Genomic DNA, 25,467 nt, shown 5'->3' on the forward strand with positions numbered 1-25,467 from the left:
TTTCCCCATGATCATGGAGGTTTTGGCAGTCTGGTGAAGCCTATGGAATCTCTTCTCTGAATAATGTCTTTAACTGCATAAATAAAAGGCATAAGCTTGCAAAAAAAAAAAAACCCAATAGTTATGCACATACTTTTAAAATTGTATCATAGTAACATACATGCTGCTTTATCAATGCAGTTATCAGCAGCTTTCTGAAGAAAGAGCCAGAGAGTACATACTTTAAGCACTGTGGGTCAGAAGGTCTGCAACAAGGATACATAAATAAATGGGCATGGCTGTGTTCCAATAAATTTTATTTACAAAATCAGGTGGCAGCCCGGATTCAGCCCACAGGCTAGTTTGTTGACCCCTGTATTAATGCATGAAATAACAAGATATATTATGAGGTCTAATAGCTACTATAATTTCTAGTTAAGTGTAATGATGATAAATGACATGTTGAGGTAGCTGTACTAACAGTAATAAATGGAAGTATCTATGACTTCTTCTGGTAACATGGGCACAGATGCCGCTTATACTACGTGGCTTCTTGCTACACTCAAGATTGAAGTAATGCAAAATTTCACATTCTCGCAGACTTGTAACTTTCCTCCTAAATAAGTTCATGGACCCCAGGTGAAAATGGTGGTTTTCCGTGGCACAGAGAAGAAAATCCAAATACCTACTATGCTTTACGAGACTCAGCTTGATGTGGCCGCAGGCAACCTTCCTGATCATATCCGATCCATTTCCCACCCCTCAGCTCACTCTCCTATTCTCTTTTGTTCCTATCACGCCAAGCTCTTTGTGCTTCCAGGCTTTCATCCTGGCTCTTCCTTTCCCTGAAATGCTGTGCTCTGCCTCCTTGTTATCAAGTTTTGGCTCAAATGTCTCATTGGAGAGACATTCCTAAAGCCTCATGGCAATCTTGGCCAAGGCTCACAGGTGGACATCCGGGGCCTCACAGAGCGATACGGACTGTCCTAGAGCTGGCACGACCCAATTATGAAGACCCAGAACCCAAACATTAACCTTGGGTAGCACAAATCCTTACAGGAGAATTATTGCTTAGAGAGGAGGTATAAGTTTTCTTCTCGGGGCTCACAATGTTAGAAAAATAAGGGCCCTAAGCTCCCGCTGCTGGAAACCATGTCCACACTCTTACAGCTTTATTTCATTTTTATCTGGTTATTTGTTAACTTGAACCACGCCAAGTCATGCTTCTGACCCATTCTTGAGCCTGTATCCTAGGGCTGGCCTAGCAGGCTGAACCTCAATAGCAACACCTACCGCACTCTATTCCCAGAGCTTTATCACAAGACGTCACTCACTTCCTTCATACCATTTACTCCAATCTGAAAACAAATGCCTTGCTCGGTCTTTACAAACTTCCTGTCTGTGTCCACACACACACGAGAACATACGCAAGAGAAGAGTGGACATCTTCACGTTTTGTCATCCTCAGTGCCTAAAACAGTGCCTGGTGGGTGAGATGTGTTCAAGAAATACTTTTAAAATGAATGGAATGGGTATATTCATCATAAAAGGGACTAAGAGCCAGAGTATATCCGTAAACTAGAGCTTACTGGCCACTTATGTCTTCAAAGACAGAAATACTGCCCCTTTCTTCCTCCCACAATGCAAATAAATCTTAAACCATCTTTCCTTCCCTTCTTTATTCTACAACCTTCTATCAACAAGTGTGTATTTATTTCATGCTTACTATGAGGCACATGTATCATTATGCATTTTTTTAAAGACTTATTTCTTTGAGAGACAGCGAAAGAGAGAGAGCATGCAGGGGAGAGGAGCAGAAGGATATGGAGAGAAAAACTCAAGCAGACTCTATGCTGAGCGCAGAGCCTAACACAGGGCTCACAATCTCAGGACCCTGAGATCATGACCTGAGCTGAAACTAACAGAAGGACGTTTAACCAACTGCGCCACCGAGGTGCCAAAAGAGAGAACTGAGGGGCGCCTGAGTGGCGCAGTCAGTTAAGGGTCTGACTCTTGGTTTCGATTCAGGTCATAATCTCAGGGTCGTGAGATCAAGCCCCACACAGGGGAACATGCTCTGTCTCTCTCTCTCTCTCTGCCCCTGTGCCTCGTGTTCTCTCTCTCTCTCAAATAATCTTTATTTTTTAAAAAAAGAGAGAAATGAAATATATTTGCTCATGTTCCAATATCAATCCACGTGTTCAGAACGGTGTTGAATGGAAATGAGCTTTATTCCCCCACACCGTTCACCTAAGCTGCAGCCTCAGGCTGTCCTGGCCCAGGAGCGAAGTCACAAACAGCCCCCGAGCTCTGCAACAACTGAGCTCTGCAACTCACAAGACTGTCCAGAACCACTCTCAGGAGTTTACCTGCTCCTGCCCCAAGGAAAGGGACCTGTTATGAGAAGAAGTGGGAGGGATTCCCTAGGAAAGCAGGCTGCGGACTCAGCGTGGGAGGGCAAGTGCCCAGCAGTGTGGACCAAAGAAAGGATGGACTTCGGTCTGAACCCACGTGAGTTGCCTTCATGCCATACTCTCCTCTCCCTCCTTGCACCGGGAGTGAAATCAGAGTTTAAATAGAGTCTTCTGGGGAGTTAGTCGGGATAATAGATGTAAGAGGAGGTAAGTAAACAGTCAAACCTTTAAATAGTATTAAAAACTCATCTGCATTTTGGCTTTTCTCTGCCTTTTTCCCTGGAGCACCCCCACTGCATTCAGACATCCAGGCCTTGTCTCCAGAAGCTGTCTGTCTTGCCAGGGTGGGTGGGGGGACTCACTCGACCTTCGTCGAAAGCACCAGTGACATCGTCAGCAACAACAAGACTGTGCCAATTCAACTAGGAAGGGTGTTTTCCTTAAGAGTTGATCCAAAAACAACTGCTAAAGAAAGCATTTCTTTTATAGACTTATTGTCTGTCATATATGTGTCTAATGCAGATGAATTAACTAATTGGTATGAAGGGACAACTACTTGAATTAAATGCCTTTTTTCACATAAAGACTCTACAATGAGGTTTTGTGTTTTTCACTATAAAAAGATCCTATGAAACAAGATGACATACATCAGAGAAAGATGGGCTGATTTAAAAAGCCATTTAAGGGGTGCCTGGGTGGCTCAGTCGGTTAAACGTCTGCCTTCGGCTCAGGTCATGATCCCAGGGTCCTGGGATCCAGCCCCACATAGAGCCTGCATCAGGCTCCGTGCTCAGCAGGGAGCTTGCTTCTCCCTCTCCTTCTGCCTGTCTGCCTACTTGATCTCTCTCTCTCTCTGTCAAATAAATAAATAAAATCTTTTTTGAAAAAGCCATTTAAAACATGGCTTTTAGCAAAAGGTAAAGCTTTAAATAAAAATGAGTTAAAATCCAGGCTGTACAATTAGTCATAACCAATCATATTCAATGTTACTTAATCTCTCTGATACTTAATTTTGTTAATCTTAAAAAAAAAACAGGAAATACACTGGTAAATATATCTCAGTGGTTTTGAAGTATTTGTAGAAATTAATTAAGCTCAACAGAATGACTTATAAGCAAAGGATCAATAAATAATACATAAATAGCTATAAACAATGGAAGTGCTCAAAAACAGATATAATTTATGATGGATACAAAATTATGAGGTGCCTAGGCATACATTTTACTAAATGTAATTAAAGGAAAAAATTACAAGACTTTAATTGAAAAATGTGGAAGAACATTCTAATAAATGCAGATATATTATATTCATGGATTAGATAAACAAACTAAAGAAAACAATTTTCCCCCAAAGTTAATCCATAAATTAGTTCAATGTTAATTAAAATCCTAACAGGATTTCACAAGCTGATGCTAAAATACATATAAATGGCAGAGCACGGACTAGGCAGGATGATTTTGATGAAGAAAAAGAAGACAGGTCCATCCTATTAGGTATCCAGTTTTGTTACCGACTTGGGTAAATGTCCGAAGCTGTATGATAAGGAACAAAATGAAGAGCCACACAGATGCCTATATTTGGGAAAACTTGACTCCTGGCAGAGGTGGGAAGATGGGCCATGAACTGTCAATAAATGGTGCTAGGACAAAAAAGATAAAATTAGATCCCTATCTAATACACACACACACACACACACACACACATTTTCAAACTGGATTAATGACCTATATAAAAATCGAGACTTTCTAACTTTTGAAAGAAAGCACAAGAGACTATGTTTCTGACAGATGGCTAGAGAAAGTGCATTTAAACAAGACATGGGAAGCCCAAGCAATAAGGGAAAAAAATGATCAATGTGATCATATCAAAATGATTTTTTAACTTCTTTTTGATGATAGACACCACTGAAAAGTTAACAAACAGCTATGGACTGAGTGGAGATATATAAATAAGAACTTGTGTCCATATCCTATGAAGAACTCCTATCCATCAATGAGAGTACAACACTCCCCTCCCACTGCTGGACAGAGACTGGACAGGCAGTTTGTAAAAGGTAAAGTCCGAAGAGAGAGTAACATAAGAAATATGTTCAGCTTTCGGCACTTAGTGAAACATTAATTAAAACCACAAGAAGCCGCGTGGCACCCCATCCACATGGCTAACATTAGGCAAGACCGTGACAGCAAGCACTGGTTAGGAAAAAGAGAGTAGGAACTCTACATTATGGGTGGCAGTAGGATGGTTGAAAGCAGCTGGGCAATTCCTGAGAAGGGTGAAGATGGGCCTCTAACCCAAGGGCTTTCTACATTGTCTTCTGGGAAACTTTGAAATGAGGTCGCCTGAATACATGTACAAGGATATTCATTACCGTACTATTTGTGATACCGACATTGGGGAAACAACGGCTTCCCAACTGGGTTTTACTCATGCCGTGGGATATTATACATAATTCCTCTCAAAAATACAACTTTGGTTGAAAACCTTAAATTGCAAAATGTTGCCCACAGTATGATAGCAATAACTCAAATTTAAAATGCTAAACAATTCTCTATATTATTCATGAAAACATAAATATGTAGAAAACCTATAAAAAATGCATGAGATTAATATACATCAATTTCAGGCGAGTATTTACCTCTGGGGAGGGAGGAATAGCAAGAGGAACAGGAAAAATGACAGAGCAGGGCTTTAGCCAGACCAGCATTTTTTTTTTTAAAGATAATCTGAAGCAACAGTCAAGCTATTAATATCTATTAACATCTAGATGGTTGGGTGTATGGATGTCAGTTACATAATTTCCGGTGCTTTTTTGGTGTGTCTGAAATACTGCATGGTTATAAAGTTTTTAAATTACCATTTAAATGAATTCTGCTAAACAACAGTATCACTAGAGCAAAACTCATCTGTCTGAATCAAAAGTAGTGGCTGCATTTCTCACATCTATGCGTTACTTTGTAATGAGGGGATAATTAAGGATAAACATATATTTAAAAACAATGTGCTGACTATAAATTAGCCTTGCACAATCCTGCTCTTCTCTTCCCTGCCAACAGTTACATTCTTAAAACAATCAAAATGCAGTCTTTTAAAAAAGTGCCTATTAGTCAAGCCAGTGGTTTTCAAATAATGAAATCCTTTTGTTCTAGAAAGGGAGAAAAAACAAATCTCTCAGATGATGCCTCAGAAGCAACAACAGACAAAGAGGTATTGTGTTAATATTAACATGTTTTATGAGCTTAGATTTGTAAATGTATATTTTATGAAGATAATCAATAGGAATAAGGAGGATTTTTTATTAACATAAAATTCAGTATCTGGTGTTGTGGATGATTATTACAATAATATAACAAGCTCCCACATTCAATTTACTTTGTGTTTTGCTATCTTATTCGATATGGAGAAAATCTGGATATATTCACACAGTGTACTAGTTTTCGACTGTTGCCTAACAAATTACCACAAATTTAGGAGCTTAAAACAACACAAATGTATGATGTCACAGTTTCTATGGGTCAGGAATCGAGCACGTTTTAGCTGGGTCCTTTACTTGGGGTCTTACTGGGCTGAAATCGAGGTGTTGGCTGGTTGAATCCTAATTTGCAACTCAGAGGCCTCTTCCAAGTTCATTCCAGTTGGTGATGAATTTGTTTCCTTGGAGTGGTATGACTAAGATCCCTCTTCCCCCCATTTTTTAGCTAGCTGTTGACCAGGGACCATGCTCAACAGTTAGAGTTAGCTCTCCTATCCTTACCCTGGAGCGTTCTCCACAACATGACAACCTGTTCCTTTTCAAGGCCAACAGGAGAGCATCTTTGTAATGCTTTACCTTCTTTTAAAGGGTCCATCTGATTAGGCCAGGCCCACCACAATAATCGTCGTTTTGATTAAGCCAAAGTCAAATGATTAAGGACTTTAATTGCATCTGCAAATCCCTTGGACCATACAGTGTAATAGAATCACAGAAGTGACATCCCATCGTATTCCTAGGTCCAGACTGCACTCAAAAGAGACAGAGTTACAGAGTTATATTGGGTATGCCACACTAAGTGGTGGGTATCTTGGGTGCCACCTCAGATCCTGCCAACCACACACACGTATGTACCTGTCAGTGGTAACTGTTTCTGAGAGCCTACCTTGAAATCTCAGGAGTCTCCCCAGATGCTTGGAAAAGATACAATGGGACACTTTTTCTTTCAAGTCTATATACCTAACATCTAATCTCAACTCTCATTCATTCCTGATAAATATTCAAAGTCAGACAATAAATATTCAAAACTCACAGAAAGGCATGGAATAAAATTGGATTTTCACCTGTTACTGGACACTGGCCATGCTCCTAAGCCAATATATCTGAACTACCCTGATCTTCTGTGAGCCAGCCCTACACTTGCTTAATGAATTTGCATGAATGGATGGATTCATGCCTGATTCAAAGTAAAACAGCACAATCTCCCCAAAGACACATTTATAAGAAGTGTAAATATATGCACAGGGATGGAGGAAATGAAATGCTTCCTATGGAGGTCTGTTTAAAGTCAACTTAACCTGGCACCTTAAGTTAACAATGATGAAGCTATTATTACATTTTATGTTGATTCTTTCACTCATGCTTAAATAGCTCAAAATAAATCAAATACATCTGCAATTCCTAAACCACCTCTGAAAACCCCTGAAATGGAAGATCTTGGTTTCAGTGCCAAAATTGATACTCAGGGGGCACCTAACTGGCTCAGTCGTTAAGCGTCTGCCTTTGGCTCAGGTCATGATCTCAGGGTCCTGGAATTGAGCCCCGCATCGGGCTCCCTGCTCGGCGGGAAGCCTGCTTCTCCCTCTCCCACTCCCCCTGCTTGTGTTCCCTCTCTCGCTGTGTCTCTGTCAAATAAATAAAGAAAATCTTTAGAAAAAAAAACAAAACAAAAAAACAAAATTGATACTCAGAACCTGTGTAACCTAAAGCCCCAAAGCCCCAAAGCCCCTAAGACTTCTGTGTGCTTCAGTGAAATCACCCATTGAAGTGGCTACTGCCTAGAGGGTCCTTAACAAATGGACTGCATAAGCAGGATAACCCAGTTTCTTTAACTCATTGTTAAACTTTTATTTTGTAAGGAAAGAGTGAAATAATTACAGAAAGACTCAGTTTAAAGAATGGACACGTTAGCAGGGTTTTAAAAATAAAAAGGCAGGGAAAGGAAGAGGGAAAAAGGCAATTAAAAAGTCCAAACAAAAAGAACTGATTTTAAAATTGAGTTGAGTATTTCAACCATGAAGGAAGTTTGACAAATAAATAGAAAATATGACACTGAGGGATGACCATGGACTGGGCGCCTGGCATATTGTCTTGCCAGCATTAGCATTTTAATTGTCATTGCACAATGAAATGGACAGAGTATATTCACTAACAACACGTTAAGATGTCCACTATGTATTAGGTTAAAACGCAAGTTATGAAAGAATGTGTAAGCTATGATCTCATTTTACAAAAACAAATATGCACCCAAACTCAAATTATGTTTGAAGTATGTATACTAAAATGTTAGTTTTCACTGCGTAACAGGATTGTGATCATTGAAACAATTTTTACTCTTCTTCTGTCTCAAAAGTGCTTACTCTAAGTAAATTTTTTAAATTCGATACTTCCTATCAGTTTGCTGAGAAGCAGCAAATAATGGGAAAAGGACTATTTTATGTAAGTTGTATTAAATTAGTAAAGTGGCATCTTGTTATTTTTTTATATCTAAAAATCTAAACCTAACTAACAGGGCATGCGAGTCTGAAGTTGCAAGAGAGAGAGCATTTGAACACAGAGGAAGAGAAAGAAAAGTAGATGAACAGAGACCAGAAAGAAACATTTTTTTTAAAGATGGCTAATAGGGGCGCCTAGGTGGCTCAGTCAGTTAAGCATCTGCCTTCGGCTCAGGTAATGATCCTGGGGTCCTGGGATTGAGTCCTGCAGTGGGCTCCCTGCTCAGCTGGGAGTCTGCTTCTCCCTTTCCCTTTCCCTCTGCTCCTCCCTCAAGCTCACGTGCTCGCCCTCTCTCACTTGCTTTCTCTCAAGTAAATAAATAAAATCTTTAAAAAAAAATAAAATAAAAGATGGCTAATAACATAAAGATGTTACTATGGAAAGACGGAGTCAAAGAAAAATGAAGTCACAGACAGAAAGACAGAAAGGAAAAAATCGGCGGGAAGAAAGAAACAGGGTCACAGGAGAAAAACAAACATTAGAGAGCAGAGAAAGAATGGCAAAAGAGAAGAAATACATTTTAAACAATCATAATGCAAGAGGAAGCTATCCCTTCCTATTCATCTCTTAATGAAATGGAAAATCTTAAATAAGATCACAAAATGAATCATTTTTAAAGTTATTTTTTGGTCTTTGTTACTCTTCTCCTCATAGGAGTGAGAAATGAAGCGTATGCTTGATAGCCAAGATGAACTTGACCTACACCAGTCTCAGAGACTGGATAGGACTGCAACTAATTCACCAGGTGTCTTTCAGATCTTTCTTTTTAGCTACAGCACCAAGTTCAAGAGTTTCTTTGAAAAATGAAGAGTAGGGCGCCTGGGTGGCTCAGTTGGTTAAGTGTTTGCCTTCAGCTCAGGTCATGATCCCAGGGTCCTGGGATCGAGTCCCACATCAGGCTCCCCCTGCTCTGTGGAGAGTCTGGTTCTCCTTCTGCCTCTGCCTGCCACTCCCCCTGCTTGTGCTCTCCCTCTCTCTCTCTGTCAAATAAATAAATAAAATCTTAAAAAAAAAGAAAAAGAAAGAAAGAAAAATGAAGAGTAGTTAGTTACCAATTTACAAGTGCAGCTGATGTAACAAAGGGCTCTCTTTTATTTTTTAACTTTAAACTTTAGCTATGGTAAAGGAAGTGAACCAATATCCCCCAAAACTGTACTCAAAAGAAGGTGTAAATATCAAAGTGCCTAATGGATTCCCTCTAAATTCCTGTGAACACTTCCTCAGTTTACACAGTCACTGTTCCCCCCGCTCCCCACCCTCAAGAAAGAGAAGCAATAGATCTTTCCTCCTCCTGTCCTTCATCAATGTGAAAATCGTCTCATTGCTGCTCTATGTTTTACTAATGTAAAATTTCTTCTACTTTTCTTAATGTTTTCTTCTTCCTCTTAGCTGAAGGAGTTGAAATCTAGCAAAAGTGAAAAGGTACAGAGTTTGATCTTTGAATAACTTCTGGAAAGTAGTAAACCTATCTGAATGCTCTTTCCTGAAAGAGAAAGGTAAAAAGATGTTGCATACAAGTGGCTTAATTAAAAAGCCCCAAAGTTCTTTGCCACTCCTCCCACAGAGAGGAAGATCCCCTGCCCTCTCCCCTGGAATCCGGGCAGGCTTGTGACAGCTTCAAGCAGTCGAGTAGAACAGAAGATTCCGGAGCACTTTTTTTTTTTTTTTAAGATTTTATTTATTTATTTGACAGAGAGAGACACAGCGAGAGAGGGAACACAAGCAGGAGGAGTGGGAGAGGGAGAAGCAGGCTTCCCGCCGAGCAGGGAGCCCGATGCGGGGCTCGATGCGGGGCTCGATGCGGGGCTCGATCCCAGGACCCTGGGATCATGACCTGAGCCGAAGGCAGACGCTTAACGACTGAGCCACCCAGGCACCCCTTCCGGAGCACTTCTAAGGCTCAATCACAAAAAACCATGAAGCTTCTGCTTGGCTCTCTTGAAATACTGGCTCTTAGAAAGTGCCCTCTCAGGGAGCTTCCCGGAACACTGCCGCATGCTTTGAGGAAGCCCAAGCCACATGCAAAGGCCACATGTAGGCACTCCCATTTACAGTCCTAGCTGAGCTGAGCCTTTGAGTCATCCCAGTCCAGAGGCCAGACATACCAGTGATGAAGCTTCCAAATGATTCCATCCGCCAGAAATCTGCGTCTTTCCAAATGAGACTCTAGACATCATCATGCAATGGCAAGGCATCATCCTTGCTTTGCCACGTCCAAATCCCTGACCCAGAGCATCTATGAGTATAACTAATCATTTCCACTGATAATGGGGTTTTGTTTTATGTTTCTAAGTTTGGGGTGTTTTTTGATGCAACAGTAGATAACTGGAGCAATGAAGATTAAAAAGAAATAATCACACAGCAATTAGTACCGTAAATTAACTGTGATCACAGTGGAAAGAGTGGGCAACCTAGAACCCCCATGTCACCCACTGTCACAGCCTGAAAACAGCTGCAAGCAGGTGGAGGTTAAGATCTCTTTCCTCTGCTCTCTCCCTCGTCTGTCTACCTTTCTATCTTTCTTTTTTTATTTCTCTTTTTTCTTTTGATTTTTGTTCACACCTACCCCTTAAGTCTGCCCTTGGGTCACTGATTTACTGTTGTAGAGGGTATTCATTTTTCATGAAATAAATATTTATTGAGCATTCTTCTAGATATTAGGATAACAAAGGTGAGGAAATCTAACTCTGCCCTTGACCTTGTAATAAAATGTTTTTCAAACTATGGATCACAACCATTAATAATTACAAAATCATCCTGATGGGTCCTAGCAAACACTTTAAAAATAAAAATACAGAACATAACAGACTAAAACTAACACCAAAAAAGGATTTCCAAGTAGTATAGTGAGTTATAGTTTCATGAATCCTTTATCCTGACACAAACACACAATGTCTATATTGTGTTTCCATCCTAAAACTTTGAGAACCATAGTCTAACAGCTAGACAAAAATAAATCTCATTTCTGCAGTATAAAACACATGAATGAGATTGTGTTTAGGAAATGTGCAATTAAGTTGCTGGCTTTGGAACACACTGTAAGAGTCACAGAATCATTCTCCTCTACTGATAACGGGTTTTGTTTTTTACTGTTGGTAGCTTTGTTTAGAAGGAGTGTTCTAGTGTTTCTAGGGCCATTTTTGGTAAACAAGTGCCTGCCTTCAGAGTGTGTCACTCATTCTGTATCTGAGCATTTCACAGTTAAAGGTTTGAGTACTTGAGTCAATCTATTCATTGGTTTAATAGCTGAATTAGAGGACATGGAATTATCATGACCTCTGGCATTTATCTTTGCCTGCAATTCTAGAAGCAGTCATATCTTACCAAACCCAAGCTAGGGAGCCTAAGCAAAAAAAAAAAAAAAAAAAAAAGCTGCCTGTGTAATCAACATGATAGCCTCTAACCAACAGTCAGTGGTAAACATTAAATAACATGTCATAAAACCACTGACATCTGAGTAATACCGATGGCAGTGAGTACCTCCTCTCTCCTGCACTCTCTCATTTATGTGACTCAACTTAGACTGGCTTTTTTTTTTCCCCCATCATCCTGAAATAAGTATATATTCTTCCAAGTCTTCCCAAGAGGAAAAGCACCAAATGATTCAAAATGATAGCTCCCATCCAATTCCCGAACTCTAATTAGGAAATTCTAAAACCACCCCAAGAAATGTTTTTACAGAAAACTTCAAAAAGACTACTGCAAATTTAGTTTGAGTCACTGAGAGCAAAACAGCAGGATAGCAGCGAGATGACATTCCCAGAAAAGGCAGTGGCTGGTGGAAGCCCAATACCAGGGCTGGAGAGCTTGTGAGCAAAATGCAGGACAATCTGAGGCATGTACGCACGTGTGTGTGTGGGGGGGGGGGGGGCGGGGGGGTGTTTCAGTTTTCACAAGTTGGGCTTGATGGATTGAGAAAGGGCTGAGGGAAGCAAAAGTAGTACCTATCATTCCTATCCCAAACAACATCACAAGAATCAAATACCCAGGTGCACCATACGGCTATCACACTTCCCATTGCTCAGCCTTTTGTCTTCATTCTACTGAATTGGGAAAAATCTAATAGGTCTAATAAAATCTAAATGTTAATAATATTAATAATCTTTTGGTTCCTGACTTGAAGAAACTCAAAATGTAAGTCCGGGGATGATTATAAAACACTGTTGGTTAGCATGTGGCCAGGTGCTACAGACTGAATGCTTGCGTTTCCCCAAAATTTGTTTGTTAAATCCTAATGCCCAAAGTGATGGTTTTAGAAGATTGGGCCTTTGGGGAGGTGGGTCTTTACCCTCATGAATGGGATTAATGCCCTTTTAAAAGAGATGGTAGGGAGCTTTCTCTCCCTTCTGCCATGTGAGGGTACAGTGACAAGATGGCCGTCTACGAAACAAGAAGAGAGGCCCTCACCAGACACCAAATCTGCCAAGATGAAGGTGCTTCCAGAACTGTGAGAAATAAAATTTGGTTGTTTATAAGCCACTCAGTCTACAGTATTTTCTTATAGCAGTCTGAAAGGACTAAGACACAAGCAAATACAAGATGACCTATTTCAAAACATTCTTTGTGTTGGTCAAAATTCTTGCTCCAACTTCTATTCTTGGTGACTTGTTTCCACCATATGTACATGTAATGCCAACTGCAAACAGTTGCATTCAGTGGTTCACTGGTTATTGGAAAATGGGTCACCATAGTGGAGTGTGACTATAGTAAGCCTCTCTTTTATTTAATGGAAAAGAGTGTGTGGGCATGGGGTAGAGAATGCCAATAAGGTTCCTAAGTCATGGGCCGTATTTTCCTTCACGGAAACTCTGAAGTATTTATTTAAGGCTAGCATTCTCTCTCCTCTTCTGTGACCACTGCTTCCTCAGAGCCAATTGTCTGAAATAAAGAACTTGAGATGGGTGAGCCACATGAATATTAATGGCTCCCCACGGTGAGATAAAGTAAAACACACTTTCTCAGATTGAACTATCACATAATTAAGGGTAAATTATCATTCACAACTACAGTTTGATTCTTAGAGTTTGTTATTTGCTACATTGAAAATAGGAATGATAATACTGACTTTGAAACTGGATTACTAGCTGATTATCTGCACAATAAAGATTTATTTGTATAATATAAGGTACGGTGGAGGGGGAAGCTCTTATTTCTCCCTCCCCATGGCTATTGCTGTGAACTAGAGATAAATTCCTAAAGTTGACCAAATTCTCAGCAATGGATCATTTATTTCAAAATAGGGAGTACTTCAATCCATGCAACTGGTTTAATTATTATCTTATGAAACTTCATGAATCTTAAAAAAATTTTAATTGATATCCAACTAAGTATAGGTGTGGGGGGGGAGAAAGAGAGAGAGAGTGAATGTATATACAGTACTTATTTTGGGAAAGATAACTAATAAGCCGTGGGGGATCAAAAGCTAACATTTTAACACTGATTTAAGACTCTGAGAGAAGCATTAAGATTCATTTACTCACCCTACAATTCCTCCACAGTGAATAATCTGAAAGTGTATGCGCATATTCTGGTAATTGAATTAACCAAAATCATACATAATTTATTGAGACTAACTACTTTCTATCCTGCAAAGAAAACTGCATCACATTAAATCAACAAACAGTCCTCAAACACCTACTTATTTCGTTCAAGGAACCAGGTGAGACACTGTCATGGGGATTTAGAGGTGGAATACACAATTTTTGATTGTAAGGCATTTCTAAGCCCAGAGGAAAGAAAATACAAATTAGCGCACAAATAGTTAAAACATCAGTTCAAGGCAACAGTAAAGAGATGTAGGTTCTGATTAGCTAACAAATGAACCTAAGAGACAGTAACCTAAAGAAGCAAGGATTCTGCTAGCAGTAGAAGGGCGAAGAAATTTACAAAAGGACTGAATTAAGAAACTAATCTCCAAAATTGTGGTTAAGATTATTTCAGGCAAGGGGCGCCTGGGTGGCTCAGTCGGTTAAGCGACTGCCTTCAGCTCAGATCATGGTCCCAGGACCCTGGCATCCAGCTTGAGTGGGGCTCCCTGCTCAAAGGGGAGACTGCTTCTCCCTGTGCTCCTCCCCCGGCTCGTGCTCAAGCGGGGTGCTTTCTTCCTGCTCAAACAATTGAGGGTGGGTTAAGGAGAGGAGGTAAGCATCCTGAAGTGGTGGTTATTTTAATAACTTTGTTTCCAGTGTGTGATTGTTGCTGAGTCATCTCCCCAGAAGCAAGGAGTATGTCATTTCCTGTCTTTATCCCCAGCACCTAGTGTTGTACCTGAAATACAATGGGGGAGAGGGGCAGGAGGAGGAGCAGAATTAAATTCCAAGAGTAAGGTTTATTTGGAGAACACGAAGGCTGTTTGTCTAAAGCTGATGGAACAAGAGAAAGACAGCAAATTGAAAATGTTGCCTGGGGTTAGACTGTGGCCCACACTGATGGCCAGGTGAAGGAAGGAAGGAAGTTGGACCTCATTCTCTCTCAGCAACAGTGGAAACCAACCAGAATAAGGCCTCTAGTACAGGGAGTACCCAGGCCTACAAGCCAATAAGAATTCATAATATGGGTTTTCATCACAGGCAGGAATCAGGGGAAAGATCCAGAGGCTTGCTCCCACTTCTAGTGGTAGTATTCAAATATGGCACTAGGACCACCAGCATTTTGTTAAAAATGCTCAAACCCCAGCCTTGATCTACTGAATCTAAATCTCTAGATTTGAGACGTGATCTACATTTAAGTCTGAGAGCTGCTGTTTTGGAAAATGAAAATACCTCAGGGGGATGGGACACAGACTTACTATCTAGAGAGTATATTACACTGTAAATACACTAAAACCATTGCAATGTATATCTTAATTGGGCAGATTTTATGGTGTATGAGTCAGATGTTTAAAAAATAAAGCAGAATGCTTGCTTTGGCAGCACATAAACTAAAAAATAAAGCAGAAGAGTTCAGATCCTACTTAAAAGATTTTTTTTAATGCGTACTCAATCATATAGGTCCAAAAATGTAAACCTAACTGATTCAAAAATCATATTCCCAATAATCTTTCCAAACGTGACCCCCATCAATCATCAATTGGTGTCAATCTAGTCTACTTTCTAGACTGAAAACTCTATGAATAATCAGGCACTTCATTATCTTTCTCACCCCAGCACGTGTTTAACTGTCAAATCTGAGCAAATCACTTTCTCCCTCTTGTACTTCTGTGCCCCAATCTATTACAGATTTTTTTCTACTTATTTTCTTGTGAATATAAATTAGAAAATTTTTGCATTCTAAATTAGGAGTACCCAAAAGGGAAGTTAAAATTGGGTATGTTAGTTGGGTAACGATATGTTAACAGTTTTTTTTTAAAGCATTCTTTTTTTTTTTTTAAGGATTTTATTTATTTATTTGACAGAGAAATACAGTGAGAGAGGGAACACAAGCGGGGGAGTGGGAGAGGGAGAAGCAGGCTCCCCGCTGAGCAGGGATCCCGATGTGGGGCTCGATCCCAGGACCCTGAGATCATGACCTGAGCCAAAGGCAGACGCTTAACGACTGAGCCACCCAGGTGCCCCTATATGTTAACATTTTATCTGGCTGTGCAAATCAACAAATTCATCAAGAAGATATCACTGTGAAAATAAATAAAAGGGCAGCTTTATTTAACTGCAATGTGTTATTATTAACCTTAGCCAGGATATCAAGGAGGTTAATAGATAACACACATTTCAAGAACATTCTTATCTGGTCCCGTTTTCTCCCTGGAATCAAAGAGGGCCACCCAGCATTCGATGTCAATCTCTAGATATATTTCAAAATACCTTGCATTTCTTTCCTCTCTGTAGTAAAAGGTTTTCTGATCATTTCTAGCATAGGCTGACTCTTCCCTTACGGTGTATGCAAACTAATCACAGGGGAGTCTGTAGTCCAATTATTTATGGTTTAGCTTAAAACCCTCTGAAGGCTCCCTGGTGTTCTCAGAATAAAGTTTAAAATCCTAGGGGCACCTGGGTGGCTCAGTTGGTTAAGCGTCCAACTCTTGATCTCAGCTCAGGTCTTGGTCTCAAGGTTATGAGTTCAAGCCCAGCATGGAGCCTACTTAAAAAAAAAAAAAAAAAAAAAAGTGTAAAATCCTTATGGCCTGACAAGGCCTTGAGAATTGAGGCTTATGCAAAAACTCTCTCGACACATCTTGCCCATTTTAAGGGCCACCCCCTCCACCTTTGTCCTAGATCTCTGCTTATGTCACCTGCTCCAGGCTAAATTAGGTCTGGATGCTTTCATCTGTCCGTTGTGACACAATTGTAACTGGTTAATTTGGGGTAAATACTTATTTGTCTCTCTCCCCTTCTGGATTTTGAGAATCATGAAGGTTGGAACTATCTTGAGCTGGCACACAGGGGAAGTCAATACAAGTTTGTTTTACCGAATATATGCAAACACAGTGGTTATTGTTGTTGTTCTTCTGGCATGGCTGCTTCTGTTTGACAGACCTGGATTATGAGCTGGCAGATCCAGTACAAGTAGCCTGTCTAGTAGAGTCCAGTGCTTTCCAAAAGCTGGTGACAGGCATTCCAGCAGACATTAGGTCAGGGAGCATCCGTAACAGAAGTCAGGTTCAATCACAAGTCAAAAAAGAAAGAACTCAGCAGCAGGGCGCATGTGAACGTGCAGTCCTTAACAAGTCCACAGCAGGCAGCAGGTTGTAAGGGGAAGACAAGGGAGAGAGCAAAGGGGCAGCAGGAGAGAAATGCTTAGAGTCAGGAGCCGGAGGAGAGCTGAAGGCACAAGGCAAGGTGAAAAGCAGGAACATTTCTCTTTGCATTCCTGCCTGCTGAGAGCCAGGCTTGGGGCACTGGCCCAGGTCTGCAGGTGGTGGCCTGTGCTGGTCACACCTGGCAGAGGGGGAAGGCTTGCCGCGGCAGAGACAGTGGCTTCCGCTGAACGAATCCAGAATCTTGTACCACAGGCAGCAGAAAAGGCAATGTCATGTGGCTGGGTCAGGAAATTCACAACATCCCTGGGCTCTGGTTTGCTCAAATTAAGATGCTGATCCCAATGGAAGTTCTTTGATGGAGAGTAACGAAGACCAACTTGCGGTGGTTTAAGTAAAGGGGCAGGACTGAAAAGCCCCAGCAGGTCCTCTCACAAGGGTGCAAAAACAGGAAACAGCAGAAAGGGAAATCAGGATAGGGAGCTTCTCCCTCTCCACCTCTTCTGACTCCCTCAGGGCCTTTCGTCCCCCTTACTCTCAATCCTTCCTGCAGGCTGGTTTTACTCCTTGCCCTTACGGCTCAGTCCACCAAGCCCTGTAGTTAGCTTGCAGGAAGATTTATCTGCCATCAAATGTGATTCTATATGACTTTCCCGTTTCAGCAAACACCATCACCCAACTTACCTCTCAATTTCAGATTCCCGGAAGAGCCTGCATGGGGGCCCAGCTAGGGTAAGGTGTCAGCACCTGGTGCCATTAGCTGTGGGGCAACAGGAGGACACATGGCACCAGGTCATAGAGCTGCTCCTCCCAGGAACCAGGAGCAGGACGGCTCCCCAAGAAAAGACATGCCTCACTTTGTATTTTGTTTGGTGGTGGTGGTCTGTGTATGTGTGTTACTTTCTTCAGGGAAGAGCACACTCCGAACGTGAGGCTTTCTTGAACTAGTAAACTTAAATACAGCCTTGTATTTATTCTCCCTAGTTAACCCTCCCTTGTAATGATTTTTTCAGTGACTTTCCAAACATTTTTGACCCCAAACCAAGGGAAAAACTAAGACTATCCCCGTATTACCTATTAATGTATGAGAAGCAAATATTTCACAAAACAACACCCATAATAGACTGTTATTTTTGTACTCTTTTATAGTCCATCCTTAAAGCTCTCCTGACTGACTAAAATGATTTCATTCCCACTAATGAGTGATGACCTACAGTTTGAAAAACGCTACTACTAATTCTATTGTCCTATAATTTTATTACTTAAAAAAGTTTTACACTTTCACATTATGCTTAAAATAGAAGAAAATTTCCCAATCTTTTCTCAGAAATACCTCCAAGCCCACAAAGTTTTAGCCACTTTGAAAAGATGAACCAAGTTGGCGTGAAATGTCTAGTGCTTAAGGACACCAACACGAAACAGGAAGATGTGGTTAACACAAATACCCCTACTCTTTTATGAGACAGCCTATGTCCATCACACAAAAAGGGGCATGTTTGAAATAAAATTTATCCAAGGCACATGTACAAGTTTGAATTGTTTTCATTATGGCGTTCTTGAGCCAGACACACGACAGCCCTGCTCTCGTTCTGTGTAGCGACCAACAGAGACATGTACCCCTGTGTTAGCTGAGCCCATTCAGAGGTGCCATCCGCCATCTGTGTACAAAGCTGACCCTCCCACACAGAGATGGAACCAGTTGCCTTGGGCTCACTAGCCCGGTCCCAAATGGAAAAGAAGCCCTACTGATGGCATGTGCACCTTTGTGGAATTTCTCAGGCAAAATACTCAGCTTAGCAGCGCTGATCAAATTGGGTTACTGGGGCAAAGGTGTATATAGAATCAAAGGCTTTCTGGAGCACCAAGAGCTGGTAGAATGAGGACGCTGAGCAGAGGAAACCAGGGAGGTTAAAGAAGAGGACGGAAAGACCTCTCTTCATCTCTGGCTCCAAGAGCTGGCGTACCTCCCATTCGTGGTATGGCATGATGAGAACTGTCCGAATGCCTGCCCGTCTCACAGAACAGCCTAAAAGCGTGGGACACTGGCTCTGGAATCGGTCTTCCTGGGTCCAATCTCAGCTCACTTACTCACACCCCAGAGCCTCAGTTGTGCCCTCTGTAAAATGGAATGTGTAATAATAAAACCTGGTTCATAGGCTTTTTTTTTTTTTTGAAGATTCATTAAGACCAACAGTCCATGTGAAGCACTTGGCGGGGAGAGCTTGCCATATAGCAAGCATCCAACAAATGTTCATGGCAGTTGCAACCCCCAACCAAATAACTCCTAAACTGGCCTGCCACGGTGCTAAAACTCACAAAGGGAGGAAGTTCAGTCTTTGAAGGAATATATTTCCCAAATTCAGGTTAGACGTAGTTAGCCTGCTCCAGGACCCTTTCGCTTCCCTCTTCCCTTCTATAATTACTTGGTTATTTCCTCCCCTTCCTCAAAACCTGTGCCCATTCCAAGACTATCTCCTCTACTAGACCTTGAGATCACAAATGCAGAGAATGGAACATATTCTTCTCACTAAGCTCTTTGTGGAGGCCAGGACTCAATGCATGATAACTGAAATGAATTCCACATGATAATCCGGTGGTCTCCTGACTGGGTGGGACATACGAATCCCAGGGACAAAATCCCTATCTGCCCAGGTTCTGGGAGGCTCAAGGTCTCTGAGAACCCAGAGCATCTGGGAAATAAGAATGGAATAAAAAGGGGTGCCCCTCAAATGACCTCATTTCCTTCCCAAAGGTTGCTGGGGCCAGCTTTGCTGAGAGAGCCTGAATGAGGCATAGTCATCTCTCTTACTAACACAGTAAGAATTCATCTAAATAAGATCTTGCCAAGGTATATCAGGATACTTCATACATTTGCAACAGATGGTAATAGGGATTAACTGTAGAGTATACAGTGTACTAATGGTGCCCCTCACCATGCCCCATGCTCTCTGCATGCTTAGGGTTAAGGATGACCAGGCAACTTTCCTAAAAAGAAAAGTATTAGTGCAATAATACTACCTTAGACAATTATACAGTCCCTACCAAAGGCAAATGAAAATGTACAGTTGACCAGTGACAGCACAGGAGTCAGGAACACTGACCCCCAACTCAATCAAAAATTCACATATTATTTTTGACTCCCCCAAAACTGAGCTATTAATAGCCTACTGTTGACTGGAAGTCTTACCAATACCATAAACAGCCGATGAACACATATTTTGTATGTTATATGTATTATACACTGTGTTCTTACAATGAAGCTAGAGAAAAGAAAATGTTATTAAGAAAATGATAAGGAAGAGATAATACATTTATAGTAACTGTACTGTATTTATATTTAAAAAAGTCTATGTATAAGTGGACTCGTGTAGGCCAAACCCCTATTGTTCAAGTGTCAACTGTACTTTGCTAATCCCTCGTGAGTGGAAGACTACCTGTTACAACTTCCTCCAAGTTATCCTCTTAGGGAATAAAGAAGCCACAGACTGAAGCTGTGATCACAGGCTGTAGCTTCCTGTATTTATTTTCTTAAGCTGGTTACCATCAGGATCACTGGCCTGGGGTCAGTAGAGAAAAGGCTTCATAAACAAATTGGGGCCCAGGCAGTGGGGACCGAGGGTTTCCAGGAGGTGACCTAGAAAGCTTTGCAGAAAGACCCCCCTGGGTCCAAGCCTCAGCTTGACCACTGCCCACGTGCATGACCTCAACAATCTATTGCTTGGTCTCACCTCCCTCACTGTAAAATGGACACAAAAAAATGCATCAGCAGACGGAAAGGAGATAATGAGCTGAAATGTTTAGCACTTGCTCTATATACAACTCTTTGGGGGAAGACAAATTCTACTGGAATACTTAAAGTAAACATACAATTCACAGAAATAAACAAGTGGGATACATCAAACTAAAGAGCCTTCTTCATAGTAAAGGAAACCATCAACAAAATGAAAAGGCAACTCATGGAATGGGAGAAAACAATTGCAAATCATATATCTGATAAGGGCTTAATATCCAAAATATACAAAGAACTCTCACAACTCAATGGCAAAAAACCCAAACAATCCTCTTTAAAAAAATGGGCGGAGAAACTCAATGGACATTTTTCCAAAGACATACAGATGGCCAGCAAGTACATGAAAAGGTGCTCAACATCACTCATTTTCAGGAAAATGCAAATCAAAACTAAAATGATTCACACCTGTTAGAATGGCCATCAACAAATACATAAATAAGTGTTGGCCAGGATGTGGAGAAAAGGGAACCTTCATGCACTGTTGGTGGGAATGTAAATTGGTGCAGCCAATAGGGAAAACAGTATGGAGGTTCCTCAAAATTTCAAAAATAAAACTACCATATGAACCAGCAGCCCCACTTTTGAATATTTACCCAAAGGAAATGAAAATAGGCTACCGAAGAGACACACGCACTCCCATGTTCACTGCAGCATTATTTATGACAGCCATGGTACAGAAACACCCTTAGTGTCTGTCGACAGATGAACGGGTAAAAAATATGCGGTGTATGGGTACAATGGAATATTATTCAACCATGAGAAAGAAGGAAATCTTGCCATTAGCAACAACACAGATGGACCTTGAAGGCATTATGCTAAGTGAGATAAGTGGGACAGAGAAGGACAAATGCTACATGGTATCACTTAAAGTCAAACTCATAGAAACAGGGAGTAGAAGAGTGGTTGGGGCGCCTGGGTGGCTCAGTCGGTTGAGCATCTGACTCTTGGCTTCGGCTCAGGTCATGATCTCATGGGTCGTGACGTGGAGCCCCGGGTCAGGCTCCGTGCTCAGCGGGGAGTGTGCTTGGAGATTCTCGCCCTCTGCTCCCCTTCCCCCCACTCACGCTCTCTTTCTAAAATAAATAAACAAATCCTGGAGAAAAAGAAAAGTGGTTGCCAGGAGCTGGAGTGGAGGGGGGCGCAGATAGGGACAGGCTGGTAAAAGAACACAAACTTTCAGCTTAACAAGATGAGCAAGGTCTGGAGATCTAATGTAAAATATGATAACTATAGTTGATAATGTTATATCATGTAAATAAAATTTGCTGAAAGCTTTGCAGAAAGTAGAACTTGGGCGCCTGGGTGGCTCAGATGGTTAGGCGTCTGCCTTCGGCTCAGGTCATGATCCCAGGGTCCTGGGATCGAGTCCCGCATCGGGCTCCCTGCTCCTTGGGGGCCTGCTTCTCCCTCTGCTTCTCTCTCTCTCTCCCTCTGTCTCTCATGAATAAATAAATAAAATCTAAAAAAAAAAAAAAAGCAGAACTTAAATGTTCCCATCAAATAAATAAATAAATAGGTGAGGTAATAGATGTGTTAATTATATGGGGGGCACCCTTTCATAGCATATACTTATGGTCAAATCACCACGATGTGCACTTAAATATCTTACAATCTCATTTGTCAATTATACCTCAATAAACTGAAAAAAGATACACAATTCACTTTTTATTTTTTATTTTCCCTCTCTCTCTCTCTCTCTCTCTCTCTCGGACATCACCCTGAAATATAAAAGTTTCTGGGGCAGAATCTGAATTTGTGAGTAGCTGACTTAACTTTCTGTAAGGGATTTGCATGCAATGCTTTTGCTGAGAGCTGCCCAACATGACAATCTCTCCCACCGCACTGAAAAACCAAAGTTAATGACCCAATAAGCAAATGAAGACTATTTTGGAAAATATGCTTGGATAACATGAGAAAAGTAGGGGAGGTGCCTTCCCAAGTCTCTTAGAAGAGAGTCCCAAGCACCCATCCGTCAGTCACAAAATGTGTTAGCATGTCGAGCCTGGAGAATTTTTCTTCTTCTTTAAAATTACAGGTGTATTTTATCTCTGGCAGAGGGAGGGAGACCACCTCATATGCAAGGGAAAATCAGCAACTAAGAAGAACATGCATAAGTTTTAAAAATTAATCACCGGTTACCATAGTGATGCAAGTATTACCTAACAACTTACTGGGCTGTAAGTTACCAAGATGATACTAAATACATTATTTCAAAATGGAAAATGGGCTGTATTTATAGGAGCACTTGCAAGGAACTAGGTGGACCTAACAGCAGACTGGAGGCAGCCAAGTTTGCTCCCAGGATCCGAGGTCCCTCTCCTGCCCTGTGCATATCAAGTCGAGTTCTGTGTCACATGCACACACAGCTGTTGCCCAGGAACAGCTGCGGGAGGAAGAGTGATGACATTTTATTTACAAACAAAGGGCAATGAGTGGGAAGCTAAGTCTTCTCACTCCCTAAACTCTTAATAGAAGAATAATCTCTGCTACCGCCCACTGAAGATGGCCAGACTGGGTGACAGACTTAGGTGGCGGTCCCTTTCAAACTCAATGTTAACAGTTTCCTCAGGCAACGCAAGATTTTCTAAAAAAAAATGACTGAGATGCCTGATAAAATAACAATTTTCCCACTGTTCTGCGGAGTTGTAATTTTCTGAGTATATATTAATTTTAATTAGAACAGAAGCATAAATATTATTTGAATTTTTAAATTAGCCTAAGAACTGGCAGCACACAAACACACTCCTAAGTCAAACTTAGAGCGTAACTTCTGTTCACGATGCACACCGTCTGGTACACAGCGTACCGGTACCAAAAAGCTGTCCCAGACCTGTATTCCTCCAAGTGGTCCTGGGCTTTCCACATTAGAATTCCAGGGAAGCTCTAAAACAATGCAAAATCCTAGGCCATTTCCAAGGCCAGCTCAGTCTGAGTCTCTGAGGGTGGGATCTGAAAACGTACATTTCTGAAAGGTTCTCCCTTCAGTCTCGTCGTAGTAATCTCCAGTAAACTGAGGTCCCCTGATAATGAAGACAGAAGACAGGACAACCCCAGGGGACACAAGCCAATACAGGTGAATCAAAGGCAGGGCTACTTGTGATTCCATGACTTTTGACTGTGGTTTTACCCCAACCCAGGGGGAAAATCCAGCACGATATACATGTTATTGTGTATATGTACGTAAAATACAAGGATTTACAAACAACACAGGTGATGTGCTGTGACATATCCTATTATATTCTCATTTTTAATGCTATTGCAGCCAACAAAATTGATATCACACCCACTAATTGGTGATATTTGAAAAACCCTATATAACTTCTATTCTATCCAAGCTTTTCCGATACATCCCCAAAAGTTGTAATATTTGAGTTATCTCTAAAAGGCGAACCAAGTTGAAACGAGGCAGAATTCTGCTGAAAGATAGCCACAGCAATACATTTAACTGCGAACATTTAACTTATTTATTTATATCCTCTTTATGTCACAAAAAATAGCATGCAGAGCATATAAATGTGGTATAGAATAAATGGAAAATATTGAGAAAATGAAGCTAAGAGGAAATAAAGACAGGAAACTAAGTGTTTGTGGAATGAATCAAAGGAACAAGCAAAATTAAATACAACACAGACCAGGAAATCTAGTCTACTTGTTTACTCTCAACTTTCTGTCAATTAGTATGAAGAGGAAAACCTGATCAGTTATGAAAATTCCAGGGTCCATCTGGGAAGAACAAAGCCATTTCTAAGAAGCATTTCCAGGCCTCTCACTATACTCCCTCTGGGCTGAACTGAATAACACCCCTTCTCACACACACACACACACACACACACACACACACACACACTGGGGAGAGCAAGCCCTCACAGAGCAACAGAACCCTTGTTACTGCCTCCACCTTGCACCACCATTTGATTCACGGGTAAACTCACAGTCATTCTAGGGACTGCTTATTGGGAGGAACAAAGCCTGGAGCCTGAGGGTCACCCAATGTCCCCTCCACACACACACACACACACACACACACACACACACACACACACACACACACACACACACTGGGGAGAGCAAGCCCTCACAGAGCAACAGAACCCTTGTTACTGCCTCCACCTTGCACCACCATTTGATTCACGGGTAAACTCACAGTCATTCTAGGGACTGCTTATTGGGAGGAACAAAGCCTGGAGCCTGAGGGTCACCCAATGTCCCCTCCACACACACACACACACACACACACACACACACACACACACACACACACACTGGGGAGAGCAAGCCCTCACAGAGCAACAGAACCCTTGTTACTGCCTCCACCTTGCACCACCATTTGATTCACGGGTAAACTCACAGTCATTCTAGGGACTGCTTATTGGGAGGAACAAAGCCTGGAGCCTGAGGGTCACCCAATGTCCCCTCCTCCAGGAGCACTTTGTATTCACTTCTGTTCCAGTGCTGATCACCTTGTTGTAATGAAAACTGTTCACAGGGCTGACCCTTCCCTCCCCACCAAGCCCACAAAGTTATGAAGTTCCACAAGGACGATATTGGCTCTATGTATTTCAGTGAATTCTCCATAAAACTGAGCTAAATGCTAAGCTCTTCTAGAAATTCCCAAAAGGCAAAGTGACAGAAACACCAAGTCTGGACTTCTTTTTTGATTCTATCATTTACTAACCCTGAGATATTGGTCAAGCCATCGGACTTCTATGATTCAGTTTCTTATCTGTTAACCAAAGCCAGTAATTTGTATAACACAGGTTCTTCTTGAGGAAGAAATCCACAAATGGGCCTGGCCCATATTAGCTTTCCCTTCTCCTATCAAGATCTCCCTAAGACATTGCTTTTACTT

At 41.4% G+C, this 25,467-nt stretch overlaps 1 protein-coding gene across 7 annotated transcripts in view; it reads right to left on the reverse strand.

Moving 5' to 3' along the window:
• Positions 1-25,467, reverse strand: part of ELMO1 (engulfment and cell motility 1) — a 553,802-nt gene that overhangs the window by 375,923 nt on the left and 152,412 nt on the right. The window lies entirely within an intron of this gene.

Source organism: Zalophus californianus, chromosome 12 (genome assembly GCF_009762305.2).
Source record: "Zalophus californianus isolate mZalCal1 chromosome 12, mZalCal1.pri.v2, whole genome shotgun sequence".
Taxonomy (NCBI): Eukaryota; Metazoa; Chordata; class Mammalia; order Carnivora; family Otariidae; genus Zalophus; species Zalophus californianus.